Raw genomic sequence first — 16891 nt, forward strand, 5'->3', positions numbered from 1 at the left:
TCTCTGGGTTGGGCAGATCCCCTGGAGAAGGAAATGGGAACCCATTCCAATATCCTTGTCTGGAAAATCTCGTGGGCAGAGGAGCCTGTTGAGCTACAGTCCATGGGGTCACAAAGAGCCGGACATGACTGAGCGACTGAACAGCTAGCTGCGACCTCACTTTACAGGTGAAACAGCAGGCATTCTGAGAAATGTTTCATTGAATTTCCCACAGCAGCTAGAAAGGACACACAGCGTCATCACCGTACTTAGATATGATTAAGGTGAGGTCGCTGCTTTTCTTTAAGTTGCAGTTTCAAGGCATTAGTTAGTAAAGCCACTGAAGAGAGTTTAGGAAAGGACAGTAAAATCTGAAGGGATTCCCAGCTTCCATTCTGAATAAGGATTTCTGAAAGTTTCTCAGTCTGTGGAAGATCAAGTGGCGCCCAGGTGAGCAGTCCCAGTCCTGTTATAAAAGAAATGAGAGGATGGGTAGCCCTTAGGCTCTGGTTCAGAATCAAGTAGACACACTGACATTGTTTTCTGATTATTGGTTCACTTCAAAGTAAAAGTACTTATACTGGGAAGAATGCGTGAACTATTGAATGGACTGTCATATAAGATATTACAGCTCTTTCAGGACCATTTGATATTTCTAATATCTAGTGCTTATTCATATCCTATCCACTGAGGTCAAGAGTCAAAAAGACATCCTCCAGTGATCACAGATTCTGGATTTTAACTGAGTGTGTTCTACAAATAACAGTTGAATCCTTTTATTTTCAAGTACTACTTTCAGTATTTTCCAAACAAAAATGTGCTCATTTGACCAGCCAGTCACAAAAGTTACAGGATTTAGCTTTAGAAAAGCATTTAATTTTCAAAGACTGTTATTCAAGAACCTTTAGGAGATAATTAGGCATGTTCTGAAAAAATCAAGATGTAAACTTGTTTGAAAGAAACACGGTGCACCCAGGCTGAGAGAGCAAACCTCCTCAAGTAGCAGAGAGAGGGAAGCACAATGCGTTCCAAAGAATATGTTTACCAAGACGCCTCCTTTCCAATTTGCTGAGTGTATGCACAGTGGTTCAAGAGGAGCTAAAATGATGTATCATCTAATCTCTGGACTTACCAGTCACTGCTGGAACTCCTGGTCGGGTCAGAGCAAATCCAGGAGGAAGAGATCTGCAGGGCCAAGCAACAAGAAGGGTGTGCTGGGGACACTGTGGGCTTGGGATGGCACTGTGGACATGAGGGTATTTTGGGGACACTGTGGACTTGGAGTGGCACATTGATACCAGGATAGGGCAGCATCACCACCCCAGCTACTGGTCTACACCAGGTCTCTGCCCATACCAGTCTGAACTCAACCTGCTCATCTTTTAAAATCACATTGATATTGGAGTGCTTTTCCTTTCATTATTATTTTTTCCATTGTATCTCTTCCTTAGACTCCCTTTTAGCTCTCTCCCCATCCAGCTTCAATATTTTTTGTGTGTTTTGGGTTTGGTTCACCTCCTCCCTCCCTAATAAGCTCCAATAATGTAAAAAAGAGAGAGGGAGAGAAAATCTATAGAGAACAAACTAGTGGTTACCAGTGAGGAGAGGGAAAGGAAGAGGGACAGCTTAGGGGTAGGGATTGAAGAGGTGCAAGCTATTAGGTATAAAATAGACTACAAGGATATATTGTACAACATGGAAAGTAGAGCCAATATTTTATGATAACTGCAAATGGAGTATAACCTCTAAAAATTGTGAATCATTATATTGTATACCTATAATCTGTATAATATTGAACAGCAATTATATTTCAATAAAAGAAAAAAAAGACGTCTGTAGTTGTTGTATGGGGTTTTTCCCTCCCCCTCACAGCCCTCCCTCTTTTTGGGGGGCTTTCCTTCAAGGAGATGGAAGAAGAGAGAAAGAAAAAAAAAAAAAAAGATTAAGATGTAAGCTGGCTAGATAAGCCTGTGACCGGTTTTATTACCAGCTCTGAATGAGGAAACAAGGATCTAAAGCCAGCCCTGCTTTATTGGAGCCAGAGCGAGGTTGGTGGGAGACCAGGCATTATTGTGTGTCACTCCAGGGAAGGGTGTTTTATTAATTACATATTAACTATGTGCACTGCGTAGAAGGTAATGGATAAAAATGCAGATGTTTCTGCAGCCTAGTAGAGTGAGAACCTCTCCTGAGCCTTCCAAAAGAACACTTTGAATCAGAGGGGCTTCATGGGAGCAAAAGAGAGAGTTTTGTGGCTGAGTGCTATGGTGTGGCCTTTTAATCATTAAACCCTTTTATGGAGGTAAAACGAACATCCATTGTTAGGGCCACACCAATGGGGCCATCCAACCTGGTGAAACACGGGGTCTTTGCTCTGGGGGAGGGCACTAAAGAAGGGCACAGGCTGGCAACCATGTGGAATTCAGGAGGTAACAGCCCGGCAACCTTTTGGAATTCAAAGATAACAGCAGTTACACTTCACACAGTGAGAAAAGACATTTCAAGTTAGTTTGCTCAAATTGCTTTCTGAGGCAACACCCTCTGACAAGTCCAACACGCCCAGCACAATGGACATTAGTATTTTATAGACGCCCAGTTCCCCTCTTTTGTTTCCACGCAATGTTTTACTAGCTCAGTTTAATTTTTACTGTTCTTAAAGTGAATGTTACTTAGGAACGTTGATTGGAAATAATATTCTTTCCCAGTCACTTTCTGCAGCTGTGATTGAACCCATGGTGTTGCCAGAAGGATGGAATTTCCTTTTCTCCTCTCCTGCAAATGCTTAACATCCAGTTTGGACCAGGAGGGGAGATTTTATGGAAGAAAACTTTGTGTTTAATTCCACTCATGGACAGGAACCTGCATTTTGGCTGACACCATAATTAGAGGCTCTCAACTTTTTTTTTTAAACCCTGAACATTTCCTATGACTTAGTTCCACTATTTTTTCCTCCTACAGTTTTCTATTAAGAGAAACACTATATCTTCTAATATAGTTTTTTCTTTCTTATCTTCCCCAACTGAAACTCTGTCTCCATTAAACACTAGCTCTGTCTCCATTAAACACTGACTCCCTACTGACACTGACTCCCCATTCTGCTCTCCTCTCCACCTCTAGCAACCATCATTCTACTTTCTGTCTCTTTGAATTTGACTACCCTCAGTTTAGTTCAGTTCAGTCGCTCAGTCGTGTCTGACTCTTTGCGACCCCATGAATCGCAGCACACTAGGCCTCCCTGTCCATCACCAACTCCCAGAGTTCACTCAAACTCAAGCCCATCGAGTCGGTGATGCCATCCAGCCCTCTCATCCTCTGTCGTCCCCTTCTCCTCCTGCCCCCAATCCCTCCCAGCATCAGTCTTTTCCAGTGAGTCAACTCTTCGCATGAGGTGGCCAAAGTACTGGAGTTTCAGCTTTAGCATCATTCCTTCCAAAGAACACCCAGGACTGATCTCCTTTAGAATGGACTGGTTGGATCTCCTTGCAGTCCAAGGGACTCTCAAGAGTCTTCTCCAACACCACAGTTCAAAAGCATCAATACTTCGGCACTTAGCTTTCTTCACAGTCCAACTCTCACATCCATACATGACTACTGGAAAAACCATAGCGTTGACTAGACGGACCTTTGTTGGCAAACCTAGATACCTTATATAAGTGAAATCATACAATTTTTGTCCCTTTGTCACCAGCTTATTTTACTTAGTATACTATTCTTATTGTTCTTTCCTATGGCAACATATATCTGGTTTCTTTTCTTTTTAAAACTGAAAAGTATTTCACTGTGGCTCTGACGGTAAAGCGTCTGTCTGCAATGCAGGAGACCCGGGTTCAGTCCCTGGGTTGGGAAGATCCCCTGGAGAAGGAAATGGCAGCCCACTCCAGTATTCTTGCCTGGAAAATCCCATGGACGGCGGAGTCTGGTAGGCTGCTGGCTCCCACCAGCAAGAGTCGGACACGACTGAGCGACTTCACTTCACTTCATATACCATGTGCATGCTATTTATCCATTTATCCTTTGTTAAGCACCTGGGTTTCTTCTACATTTTGGCTGTTGTGAATAGTGTTGCTATGAACATAGGTATATGAATATCTCTTCAAATCTCTACTTACAATTTTTTTTAAGTAATTTTTTTAAGGGAGACTGTGCTGGAGGACTGAGATGGTTGGATGGCATCACTGACTCAATGGACATGAGTTTGAGCAAGCTCCAGGAGTTGATGATGGACAGGGAAGCCTGGCATGCTCCAGTCCATGGGGTTGCAGAGAGCCGGACATGACTGAGTGCCTGAACTGTACTGGGTCTTCATTGCTGGGTGGGCTTTTCTGTCATGGCAAACGGGGGCTACCCTTCAGTTGCAGTTAATGGGCTTCTCTTTGTGGTGGCTTCTCTTTTTGCTGAGCATGGGCTCTAAGTCTTGTGGGCTCAATTGTTGAGGCTCCCAGGCTCTAGGGCATGGGCTCAGTAATTGTGGTGCATGGGATCAGTAGCTCCAAGGCATGGGGGATCTTCCCAGATCAGGAGCTGAACCCATGTCTCCTCCATTGGCAGGTGGATTCTTTACCACAGAGCCACTAGAGAAACCCTCAGCCCTGCAGTTTTTTGGAGGTATATATCCAGAAAAGAACTGCTGGATCATATGGTAATTCTATGTTTAATTTGAGGAAAAACCACAGTTTTGTTTCCAACAGTGTCTGCACCATATTACACTCCCACCAGCAAGTAACAAGGGTTTCAAATACTTCACGTCTTTGCCAACACAAGTTATTTTCTGTTTTATTTGTTTGCTTCATTGTTGTTTTATTTTGTTGTTGTTGTCTATTTATTTTGCCATCTTTTTTTCTTTTTTTATTTATTTATTTTTTAATTAATTTATTTTTTAAATTTATTTTTTTTTTTTATTTATTTTTTTATTGAAGGATAATTGCTTTACAACTTCATTGTTCTTTGATGACAGTCATCCTAGTGGGTATGAAGTGGTATTCCAATTTTGGTTTTAATATGTGTTTTTCTAGTGGCTAGTCATGTTATGTATGTGACTACTTGGAGTAATATACTCATATTTAATGAAAGTGTCAACACTTTCAGGGTGTCCTAGTAAGGAGAATGAACTGTTCTTTCATTGTAGTAAATGGATGCATTTAAAACTATATGAAGAAATACACTGCAACTACTAAGATAGTTGGCATGCTAAGGGATTGATTAACTCATTAGGAAAATTAATTTCACAACTGACATATTTTTGCATGTATGTATGTCTTGAATTTTAAAAACCAATAAAGACTGCATTTCTTTTTTATTAATCTATATTTTATATGAAACCTAACATTAGATTTTGTATAAAATCTAATTAATTAAGGTATTTTAAAATATGTGTGTGTGTGTGCTCAGTTGTGTCTGACTCTCTGCAACCCTATTTACCGTAGTCTGACAGGTTCCTTTGTCCATGGGATTTTCCAGGCAAGAATACTGAAGTGCGTTGCCATTTTCTCCTCCAGCGGATCCTCCCAACCCAGGGATTGAACTTGTGTCTCCTGTTTCTCTTGCATTTGCAGGTAGATTCTTTACCAGTGAGCCACCTGGGAAGCATATCAAAATATACTTTAAATTAATTCTCTTCACATGTGTTCTTTGAATGCTAGTGATGATGCTACTAGAATTCACTGGGACCCAAAGATTCATGTCAGCATAGCTGCAATTCTATGAAAAAGTTATATTAAGCAATGCAGATAATTAAAGATAAATTGTTCACATGTGCAACCAAAATTCATGAGATGGTCATCAACCTCATACTGCTATTTATATTATAAGGCCCCGAATTACATTTCTGTATTAGGACTCTTAGGTTGAGAATATGTCAAGAAAATGTATGAAACGGAATCATAATTTCTATAAAATTAGACCACAGTCACCACTAACTTACAGAGAAAATTAGTGTGAGTTAGTACAAGAAGTTCCTTCCTCCAGGTTCTTTGTTTCCACCTTTTAGAAAACCATCACGATATAAATTTTGTTATAAAAGCCATTTTAGATAGAAAATTATAATCATAAATACACAAATGAGTATTTCTACAGTGTAATCAGGATCCTCTTTAATGTGCAGCCCTGTGCAGTGCACAACCTGTGTAACTGTGCCAAGATAACTCTTTTCTTTGGACGTTCATAAGACAAAACTCTTGCAGTCACCCATGATTTCTGTCTTTAATTCATGTCTTAACTGTAATCTACTGTCAAATTCCTCTGGTGGTTACATCAAAAACTATCCAGGATCCAACAACATCTCAACAGCTCTCTGGATACCATCCTGTTTGAGGCTGTCAAGTAGATCAGGAGTATGCAAACTACAGCCAGGACAATGGGAGGAACAAATCCGGCCATGCCCATTTGTTTACATATTGTCCCTGACTGCTTTCACAGTACAATCACAGAGTTGAGTAGTTTCCACGGAGACCATATGGTCTTCAGAGCCAAAAACATTTACTAGCTAGCTCTTTAAGGAAAAGGTTTACTGACCCCTGACCCAGGTCCTTGCAACATCCTCAGAAACTTGTCTCCTTGCTTCCACTTCTGCTACTTATCATCTCCTCACTGAGCAGCTGGCATCATCCTCTGCAAGATTTTCACTGCCCCTCTCACTCAGGGTAAATAGCGAGGCCCTTGTTCAGCCAGCCAGGCCCTGCCTGATCTTTACCAGCACTCTCCCTCCACTGACTGCCTTTAAGTTCTCCCACCATCTCTACTGCTCTCCCCCTTGCCAACTCTGCTTCTGATGACATTTCTTGGAAATGTGACATGCATGCTTCTTCTTCACTTGCTGTGTCACCTGTCCAGGAACACTCCTCTCCCAGGTATCTGCATGGTCCTGTCTGTACCAAAGTCACCTTTGCAGAGAGGCCTTTCCTGACCACCTTCCATAAAGTAGCCCCTCCCTCCACCCTCTCCATCCCTCTGTTTCGCTTCTCCCTGTGCTTATCACCAATTATTTTATATTAATCTGCTGGTTTATTCTCTGTTCCCTGCTACTAGAAGTAAGAGACGGGTATATGGATGTTGTCTCTATGTTCGTTCTTTACTGGTCAATTTTTCATATGAACAGCTTAATCTAGTCTTCTGCTTGAATTCCTTCTTACTTCATCTGATTGGCAGAACTGACTTTTTCTTATCCGCAGTTTCGTTACATTTTCTTGTCTAAGGAAGATGCCATATGAGCACAGGCTTTGCCTTTACCAGGCTTTGACTCATTCTCCCAAGTCACGTGACTCTGGTGCCTTTACTCTGCGACAGAGGGAAGGAAAGAGAGAGAGACAGCCTCAGCTGTTAACCTTCCTGGTTTACCTTTGTCTTCCCAACCCCAGAAAGGGATGCAGAGGAGGCAAAATTTTTTTGGTACCTGTTAATAGCATCCATATGACGGGAACATTTCCCTTATTTTGTTCTACTTATTGCCCAAGCAGTTAATAATATTAATACTCTGCTCTCCCAGCACAAATGCACCAACGTGTTAAACAGTAGTTTAATTTTTTTCTTTTTCTTTCTTGAGTGGCTGTCAAGGTGGTAGAGCAGAGGATTCTATATAGTATTAATAATTTCTAGACCTTCTCTATTGGCAGCAGACTTCCTCTTTTCTTCTCTTTCTGTAGTTGCAGATTATTAGTAAGAGTTTTTTAGATTTAAAAAAATTAGAGCTCTTTACCCTAACCCTTCTGAAAGGTATGATTTGTTGTTACATGAACTTGTAACAAGCCTAGCAGAGTAGATTTTTGGAAATTTCTATTTCACTATTTTGGTGTCCACCAAGACCTTCTTTAGTTTGATTTCTGATGGTATCTTTCTATGGCTTCCCCCCATATTTTTTGTTCATATCATTTTGTTTTGTAAGAGGAGATATTTAAGATCTGGTTTACTCTGACTTACTAAGCCCAATTTAGGGGGTCTTTTTAAATTGAATATTTGGAATATGTTTACTTCATTTTCACTTTTACATGTTATTTTGATATATTTGCACATAAATCTCCTTCATTATAAGCTCTTGAGGGCAAGAATTCTTGCCTTATGCACCTTTGCACCCCTTGTGTTGTCCAGCACATTGCTTTGGACATGGTACTAATTACAACATATGTGAGCAAATGAATGGTTCAAATGTTCATGTTTTCAATATACTTAAAATACATTTGTGATAGGACAAGATATTGTAACTTACCATGTGTTTTGTTCTATAGAAAAGAACAGTATTATCCACACTTTGTTAAATATTTTCCTAACACTGCTTAAATATAGCTTTGAAATATATGAGAAAACAAAGTAAAAGCTACACTTCATCTCTATAGGTTGAATACTATTTCCAGCAAAACATACTTCAGTTCTTCTGCTAGAGTAAAAATCAACTACCAGCAAGGTTATCTACCATTTTAATTCCCCAAAGTTCAAATAATATTCAGCAGAACTGTGAGAATAGATCATTCTATTTTTATATTTATAGGAAAAATCAAAATGATATTAAGCATATTTTTTGGAGAGGAGGCGTTCAGTTGCTCTATGAGTTTGTATAGGTTGTAAGCCAAAGAAAATTTTTGTGTGCTTAACGATATTTGGCAACTGTAATAAGGTTGTTGTATAAGATGTGAGATGTATGACCACATAACACAATATGTAGAAATTAGTGTGAGCAATTTTGAAAGAATATCATGGTCCTAATTTGTGCTGCCAGAGCATCCTCTGTGCTGACACGTATAGCATATAGCAGTTAGCGCCCTGCATTGTGACACAGGACTAGTAGAACCAAAAGCTCGGGAGAATCTCTGTATTTTGTGGATTTCCAAAACCCGAGACTGAGTGAAAGCAGAGCTGTGATTGGACTGAGCGAAGAGGCAAGAGACGAAATGTAAGTGAGCACAGTGAATACGAGAATCGTGCGAATCACATCCCAGAGTGGTCAGAGCAGTCAGATGTCAGGACCAGTGGACTCAGGAGGAAGGGGACCCAGAGAGACCTGGGCAGGGTGTCAGGATAAAGCAGAGTGAAGAATGCTACCATCAGGGAACGCTTACACCAGTGAAGGGCATTTGTCCAGGTTGTAAAGGGGCGAAACACTAAATGTTAATTCACCAGCTGACATTCTAAAATCAGAAACTTCCTATAGAAGCCCTGTAATGGCCACTCAAAGACCTCACGAAGACAGTGAGACGGGGAATGATGGCCCCTTTCCTTCTCAGGGGCTCCTGCTCCTCTGTTTCCTGGCTGCTCTGCGAACATGGCGGTGCCTCCCACCCCAAGGCTATCCCAGCTTTTCAGTGAAGTCCACCCTGCACACCACCCCCAGCCTTGTGACGCCCCTGGTCTCTCCCAACTAAATCTAGATTTCCTCTTTTCCAAAGCACTTTTCACCGTGGGTGGTAGAGCTGCAGAGACAACAATGTGCAGCTTTGAAGCGGGTCTTACGTCAAAGTTGGAGCCTTTACAGGAAAAGAAAGGCACCTTGAAATCTGGAACAGGGGCATTTAAGCCCGAGTTTCTACTCAGATATGACAGTTGTCAATGACAGGGACTGCCAAGGAAGACACTCAGGAACACATGACTGCAGTCTTCTCACAGGACCCAACAGTGTTGCTCAAGCTGCTGCCATCTGACATTCACACTGTTCCTGTGCTAAATCACCCAAGGCTTTACCCCAGCATGGATCATATGCAGGCTTTCACCTATATCTAATTTAGATGATTAGATTTGGGACTTTTGAGGTGATGATATTTAGAAGAGATTTTTGGCTTGAGTTGATGCTATAATGAGGGCTTCCCAGTGGTAAAGAAACTGCCGGCCAATGCAAGAGACGTAAGGGAAGCAGGTTGGATCTCTAGGTCTAGAAAATCCTCTGGAGGAGGAAATGGCAACCTACTCCAGTATTCTTGCCTGGAGAATTCCATGGACAGTGGAGCCTGGTGGGCTACGGTCCATAGGGTCACAAAGAGTTGGACATGACTGAAATGACTGAGCATGCACACACGATGCTGTAACGGGTTGAGAATTTGATGGATTTGGGAATGGCATAAATGTACTTTTCATGAGGGAGGGATATGAATCTTTAGGGGCCAGAAGGCAGAGGCAGAATAGTGGGCACTCAGAGATGAGTATCAGGTGCTAATCCCTGAAATCTGTAAATATTATCTTATAAGGAAAAGAGGTCTTTGCAGATGTGATTAAGTTAAGGATCTCAACGTGGGGAGATTATCTTGTATTATTTGGGTAGCCCCTAAATCCAATTATACAGTCCAGAAAAGAGAAAGGCAGAGAGAGATAACACTCAGAAAAAGAGGAGACAAAGTGCTCACAGAGACAGGGATTGGAATGATGCAGATAGAGTTCAAGGAACACTTACAAACACCCTGTCCCCTTGAAAAATTAAATAGATTATAGCAAAGGCAGAAAAAGAATCTGCCTGCAATGCAGGAGACCCTGGTTTGATTCCTGGGTCGGGAAAATCTGCTGGAGAGGGGAATGGCTACCCACTCCAGTATTCGGACCTGGAGAATTCCATGGACTGTATCATGGGGTTGCAAAGAGTAGGACTTCGCTGAGTGACTTTAACTTTCACTTTCACTTCATCCCTGATGGTTCAGCAGTTAAGAATTCACCTGCAATGCAGGAGACTCAGGAAACTCAGGCTTGATCCCTGGTTTGGGAAGATCCCCTGGAGGAGGGCACAGCAACCCACCCCAGTATGCTTGCCTAGGAAATCCCATGGACAGAGGAGCCTGCTGGGCGACAGTCTGTGGGGCCGCAAAGGAATCAGACGCAACTAGTGACTAAACAACAACAATGAAGGAAGAACGCTTCATTCTTGATTGTCCCAATTGTAGCTGCCATTACAGATGTAGTTTTTTACAGCTGTAAGTCAACACAGTTTATGATCTACTGAATGTATTATTTTTATTCTATTAGTAGGGAAAATCAAAAGAAATTAGCCCTTTCCTGCCAATGACAGAAGTATATATTCACTGTCTTTCCCCAGGGCTATGTTAATTCTTCTGCTTGCTATTGCAGTATAGTCTTCAGGGACCTTAGTCCTTTATAGGCTACATAATGTCACAATCCATGGATTGCTGATCCATTATATTAATGACACACTGCAAATTGGATGTGTAAAAAACAAAGCGACTAATTCCATTGAAACGTCAGTAAAGTGCTACAGGATAAAAGATAAACCCAATGGAGAATCAGGAACCTGATACACGACATAATATTTAGTGGTCCAGGAGTCTTGGCCATGATGGGACTATTCCTCTAAGTTAAAGGATTAACTGTTAAACCTCATATTGTCTACCACCAGGATAGAGGCATTGTATTTGATGTACAGCTTTAAATTTTAGAGGTAGAAAATTTATTTTGGGAGTAGAGTTAGTTCACATAAAATTTTTTCACATTAAAATTGCTTCCTACAAAAGATAAAAAGATCTGATGATAGCTAATTGTGGGAAGGATGTAAAATATAAATCTTAGATATCATTGGTGAGAGTACAAGTCAATAGGCAACTTGGAAAGCTGTTTATCACAATTTTGTAAGGTTGAAATTCACATATCCTTTGCCTTGGCATTTCCTCTCCTAATAAGGTATCATGCACACCTGGAAATGTGTAGAAAATCTATTTAGCATTATTCATAAAAACAAAGCAAATAAATTATATGTTAATAAATTCGTTATATCATATGTAAATTATATAAGTCAAATGAATTACAGCATTGTGGTACTATGGATAAATCTTAGCAAGATAATGTTCAATGAAAAAGCATGTTTCCAGAGATGACATACAGTGTTATAAAGTTTAAAAAAATATGCAACATACTTTTTAGGAATACATACAGATGTGATAAGCTTATTAAAATCACCCAACAAGATTCAGGAGAGTTTTTGACATGGTCTGAGGGAAGCAGGAGGATAAAATGGAGAAGAACTATGTTTAAATTATTTTGAGCAAGTATTAGGTCTCTAAATTTGACTTACAACATTTAGGAAAGAAGATAGATGAAAGTAATATATTCCACAGAGGAAATATTACCCAAGTTTGTTGACAATAATTTTTCTCTTCTTTGCCTGTGAAAGATGAAAAGAACATTTATGCATTTATCTACTAAACTTTCATTTAAATAATTATTCCTAAAAAAAATTTAAAAAATCCTACTGGGACAAATTTTCTTTTCAGTTCATGTAGCCACAAAATTAATATTCTATCCTTGATGTCACAGACTTTCTTGTGAATACTTTTATTTTTTCTCTTCATGTATTATTCAAGGTTGGGATATAGATAACTCTCCAATAAGTAGGTTGCAGAGAATCAATTTGTCATAAAAACATAAAGATTTTGTTTTCCCCATACCAAATAAAAGTTTTGAAGAACTGCATATAATTTTAAAGGAACAGAAATTGAACATACAAAATAAACAACAAAAGCACTCCATCAAAACATGCTGTTTTGAAATAGCAGTCAGACCATATTCACTTTAAAGAAGTAGAAATATCAACATTGGTTAAAAAATAGTCTGTTAATGTTTGGATCATGTTTCTAACATTCATGATTTTATGAAGCCTTTGAGAATTTGGCTTCTATTTGCAGCAAGACTGTGTGTCAAGTATAATGCTCCTCTTAGACCTGTAGGAATGCCAACAAAAGGATGAAATCCCTTCGCTTGTTGTACTTTATTCTCTTGTCACCGTTAAAGCAATATTTATTTTCCTCCTCTCTGCTTCTTCCAGGCCTATAGTAAATCAAAAAAGTAAACTCTCAGGTTCATTGTGTAAGGGGCTTACTTCTAGGCCTCTACAGTTGCCACAGTAACTAATTAGAAATTTGCATCTCTAAGAGAATTATTTAATGCTAATGTGTAAGCCCTTTTATTCTCTGGAGCCTGGCCTTTTGCTAGGAAGCTCCTGGTAGATGTTGGGCCTCGAGGTCATAATGTACAAGCTCTGAATGTAGGTGGCCCTGGTTTCTCCTTTTTATCTGGATGATTCATACCCAGTGAAGAAAATGTCTTGCCAGGTCTTTGTTGAATGGTGGGCATCTGAAAGGCTATGCTTGATTCATTTAGGCGCCATTTGTTTTAACCTGTAACTTCTTCCCCATTGCTCATTAGCTAACTCTTGTGTAATTGAGTCATGCATGTTAAACTAGTAGAGTTGAGTTATGCCAACCAACTCACAGACAGAAGTTGGTCTCATTAGACTTGTGAAGCTGAGGAAGAAAACGTTGCTAATATGCAAAATTTGGACAATGTGTCCTAGAGATACAAAGATGAACATTATCCCTAATGAACTGTTTGTTTTCATAGGTTTAAGCTTAAAGAAAAGAAGAAAGATGCCCTCCTGTGGTGTAAAGACAGAAACAAAAGAGAAGGGGCTGGGGACCGGGGGCAACTTGTGCTGAATCTGAGAAGGTGCTGACTGCACGCATTTCGGCTGCCATCCTGTGCTGCCTGTACATGTGGGAGATAGGATAGCGGCATAAAGGTGAAGAATGGGTTCAGTCCTTCCCAATCCCCCACCATCTACTCCTTCCAAAGTGGAGGAGTCATCAAAAGGAAAAAAACAAAAACAAACTAACACCCTAGAACAATAACCAAGACTGCAATCAAGATTCAGTGCACTTATGTTCATATTCAGTGCAGCATTATTTGCAATGGGCAAAAGGTGGAGCAATTCGAGTTTCCATTGACGAATGAAGGACTAACCAAAATGTGGTATAAACATAAGATGGAATCTTATCCAGCCTTAAAAAGAAAGGAAATTCTGACACGTGCTATAACACAGATGAACCTAGAAGAAACTATGCTAAGAAAAATAGAAGTGAAGTTGCTCAATCATGTCTGACTCTTTGCAACCCCATGGACTGTAGCCCACCAGGTTCCTCCATCTATGGAATTTTCCAGGCAAGAGTACTGGAGTGGGTTGCCATTTCCTTCTTCAGGGGATTTTCCTGACCCAGGGATCTAACCCAGGTCTCCCACATTGCAGACAGAAAAATAAGCCAATCATAAAAGGACAAATACTACATGATTTCACTTATATGAGGTATCTAAATGCAATAGCATGTTAAAAAGCAGAGACATTACTTTGCCAACAAAAGTCCGTCTAGTCAAAGTTATGGTTTTTCCAGTAGTTATGTATGGATGTGAGAGTTGGACCATAAAGAAGGCTGAGCCCCAAAGAATTGATATTTTTGAACTGTGGTGTTGGAGAACACTGTTGAGAGTCCCTTGAACTGCAAGGACATCCAACCAGCAGTCCATCCTAAAGGAAATCAGCCCTGAATATTCATTGGAAAGACTGATGCTGAAGCTGAAACTCCAATACTTTGGCCACCTGATGTGAAGAACTGACTCATTGGAAAAGACCCTGATGCTGGGAAAGATTGAAGGCGGGAGGAAAAGGGGACAACAGAGGATGAGATGGTTGGATAGCATCACTGACTCAATGGACATAAGTTTGAGTAACCTCTGGGAGTTGATGATGGACAGGGAAGCCTGGTGTGCTACAGTCCATGGGGTTGCAAAAAGTTGGACATGACTGAGTGACTGAACTGAACTGAACTGAAACACAATAGACTGAATGTTTGTGTCTCTTCCCTACCAAAATTCATACGTGGAGACCTAATTCCCAATGTGATGATATTTGGGAGTAAGGTCTTTGGGAATTGGTTAGGCCATGAAGGTAGAACCCTCATGAAAAAGATTAGTGCTCTTATGAAAGAAATTGCAGAGACCCCTTCCACCATGTGGAGACTGGTCACACAACATGAATATACTTAACAGCATTGAACTGTACACTTAAAAACACTTAAGATGCTAAACACCTTGTTATCTTTTTACCCCGATTTTTTAAAAAGGAGGCTGTTCAATGGAAAGGTGGGTAGACCTCCTTTGGAAGGGAATATAAGAAAGACTGTTTACTCTTATGTCCTCAAAGGATAAGTAGACCTGGTTTGCTTAATGTGAAAGAAGGCAGAGCAAGGTCAGAAAGGTAGTGGCTTCCCCAGCTGATGAACGGAAGGAACACTGAGCTAATGGAGGCACCAACTGCATGTCTCTGCTGTCACAGTTCTGGTCCCAACGTCTGTACATCTGGGGAAATGAATGTGTTAAATACAATCTTGCGTTGTGTTCTGGAGGCAGAAGGGACTCGTCCTCTATTTAATGATAGTTTCTTAAAATGTTTGTCTTTTTTTAAAACTATAAGCAAAAAAATACTACCATTTGAGTGATTTTTCTGCATGTCTGTCTCTAGCTTGCTTCTTTTTCTCAGGCTCATGAATGCCTATTCTCAAATAATCTGTAAATTTCAAATGTAAAATGGTCTTCCCTCAATTTTGCTGTCCACAAGGCATTGCCTGATAGATGTAAAGACTCCTTAGTTCCAATTTGCCTTGAAGTTAGGAGCTACAGCTATCTTCCTAAATTTTGACTATGGTTAATTTTTTCAGCTGTAAGTACTAGCATGGTGACTAGCACATTGATAATATGCTTTAAAATTCAATAAACTCTATTTTAGCCACCACGTATATACATATATATCCATATATCCAGAATTATATTTAACTGAATTCTTGCCAGGAGTCTGTATTTCAAATTAATTTCTGTAAAACACTAGTAATTTTACCACTTAATTTTTGTATCTATTTCTAACCCACTCAAAATTTGACTAATAACTAACTTATCGAGCTTATTAGGACATTTTCTGGAAGCATGCAATAATTCCCTGGAAAACACCAAGATATATCACATATATCTCTGAAATACACATTTTATTTAAGAAAATATATATATTTTTCTTATGCTGTGAAAGATAAATAATTGTGAAATATTTGTGAAAACTGCTTTTCAGGTGTGGCTTTCCATACTGGAAAAGTCTTAATTTCACAGCTGACCATAAGGTTTCCATTAGCATATCTATCATGGGCTAAGAAATGGAAAGTCATTCATTCCATCAGGGATTGATCAATTTCTCTAGGTTCAAATTCATTTCATGAACACCTTTATGTTGATAGCCCTCAGGTAGGTGAAGGAAGTACATAGATGTAACTGTTGATTACAAGTGATAGAGAAAATTTGGAATGTCAAAAATTTGTAAGATTTTATTTATATATATTTATTTATAATATTTATAATATAAAGGCATTGAAATACCTATAATATCATATATGGAACGAGTCGCCAGTCCAGGTTCAATGCACGATACTGGATGCTTGGGGCTGGTGCACTGGGACGACCCAGAGGGATGGTATGGGGAGGGAGGAGGGAGGAGGGTTCAGGATGGGGAACACATATATACCTGTGACGGATTCATTTCGATATTTGGCAAAACCAATACAATATTGTAAAGTTTAAAAATAAAATAAAAAAAATATACAAAAATGTTTGTAACATTATTATGGGCTTCCTGGTGACACAGATGGTAAAGAATCTGCCTGCAATGCAGGAGACCTGGGTTCGATCCCTGGATTTGGAAGATTCCCTAAAGAAGGGAATGGCAACCCACTCCAGTATTCTTGCCTGGAGAATCCCATGGACAGAGGAACCTGAGGGACTACAGGCCATTGGGTCGCAGCATCAGACATGACTGAGCGATTAACACTTTCACTTCTTACTCTTATAGCGTTACTATATATTATTTATAATCTTTTATTTGATAACTTACAAAATGTAATTATGTCACTACAAATAAAGTCAAGGGAAACACCTAAAACATTTTCTAAGAACATCATTCACTCATACATTCACTCATTCATTCTCCATCTTTACCGGTTAGACCTCTCACATGACTCTCCTGATGTCCCCACTCAGATTATCTTTCCCTCACATAAACACAGGGAACACTTTTCCTCTTAGAGCATTAGCCATGTTCTGTTTCATCTTCCTTTTCTGCACGGTATCT

The sequence above is a fragment of the Bos mutus genome, chromosome 9, assembly GCF_027580195.1.
Source record: "Bos mutus isolate GX-2022 chromosome 9, NWIPB_WYAK_1.1, whole genome shotgun sequence".
NCBI classification, from domain to species: domain Eukaryota; kingdom Metazoa; phylum Chordata; class Mammalia; order Artiodactyla; family Bovidae; genus Bos; species Bos mutus.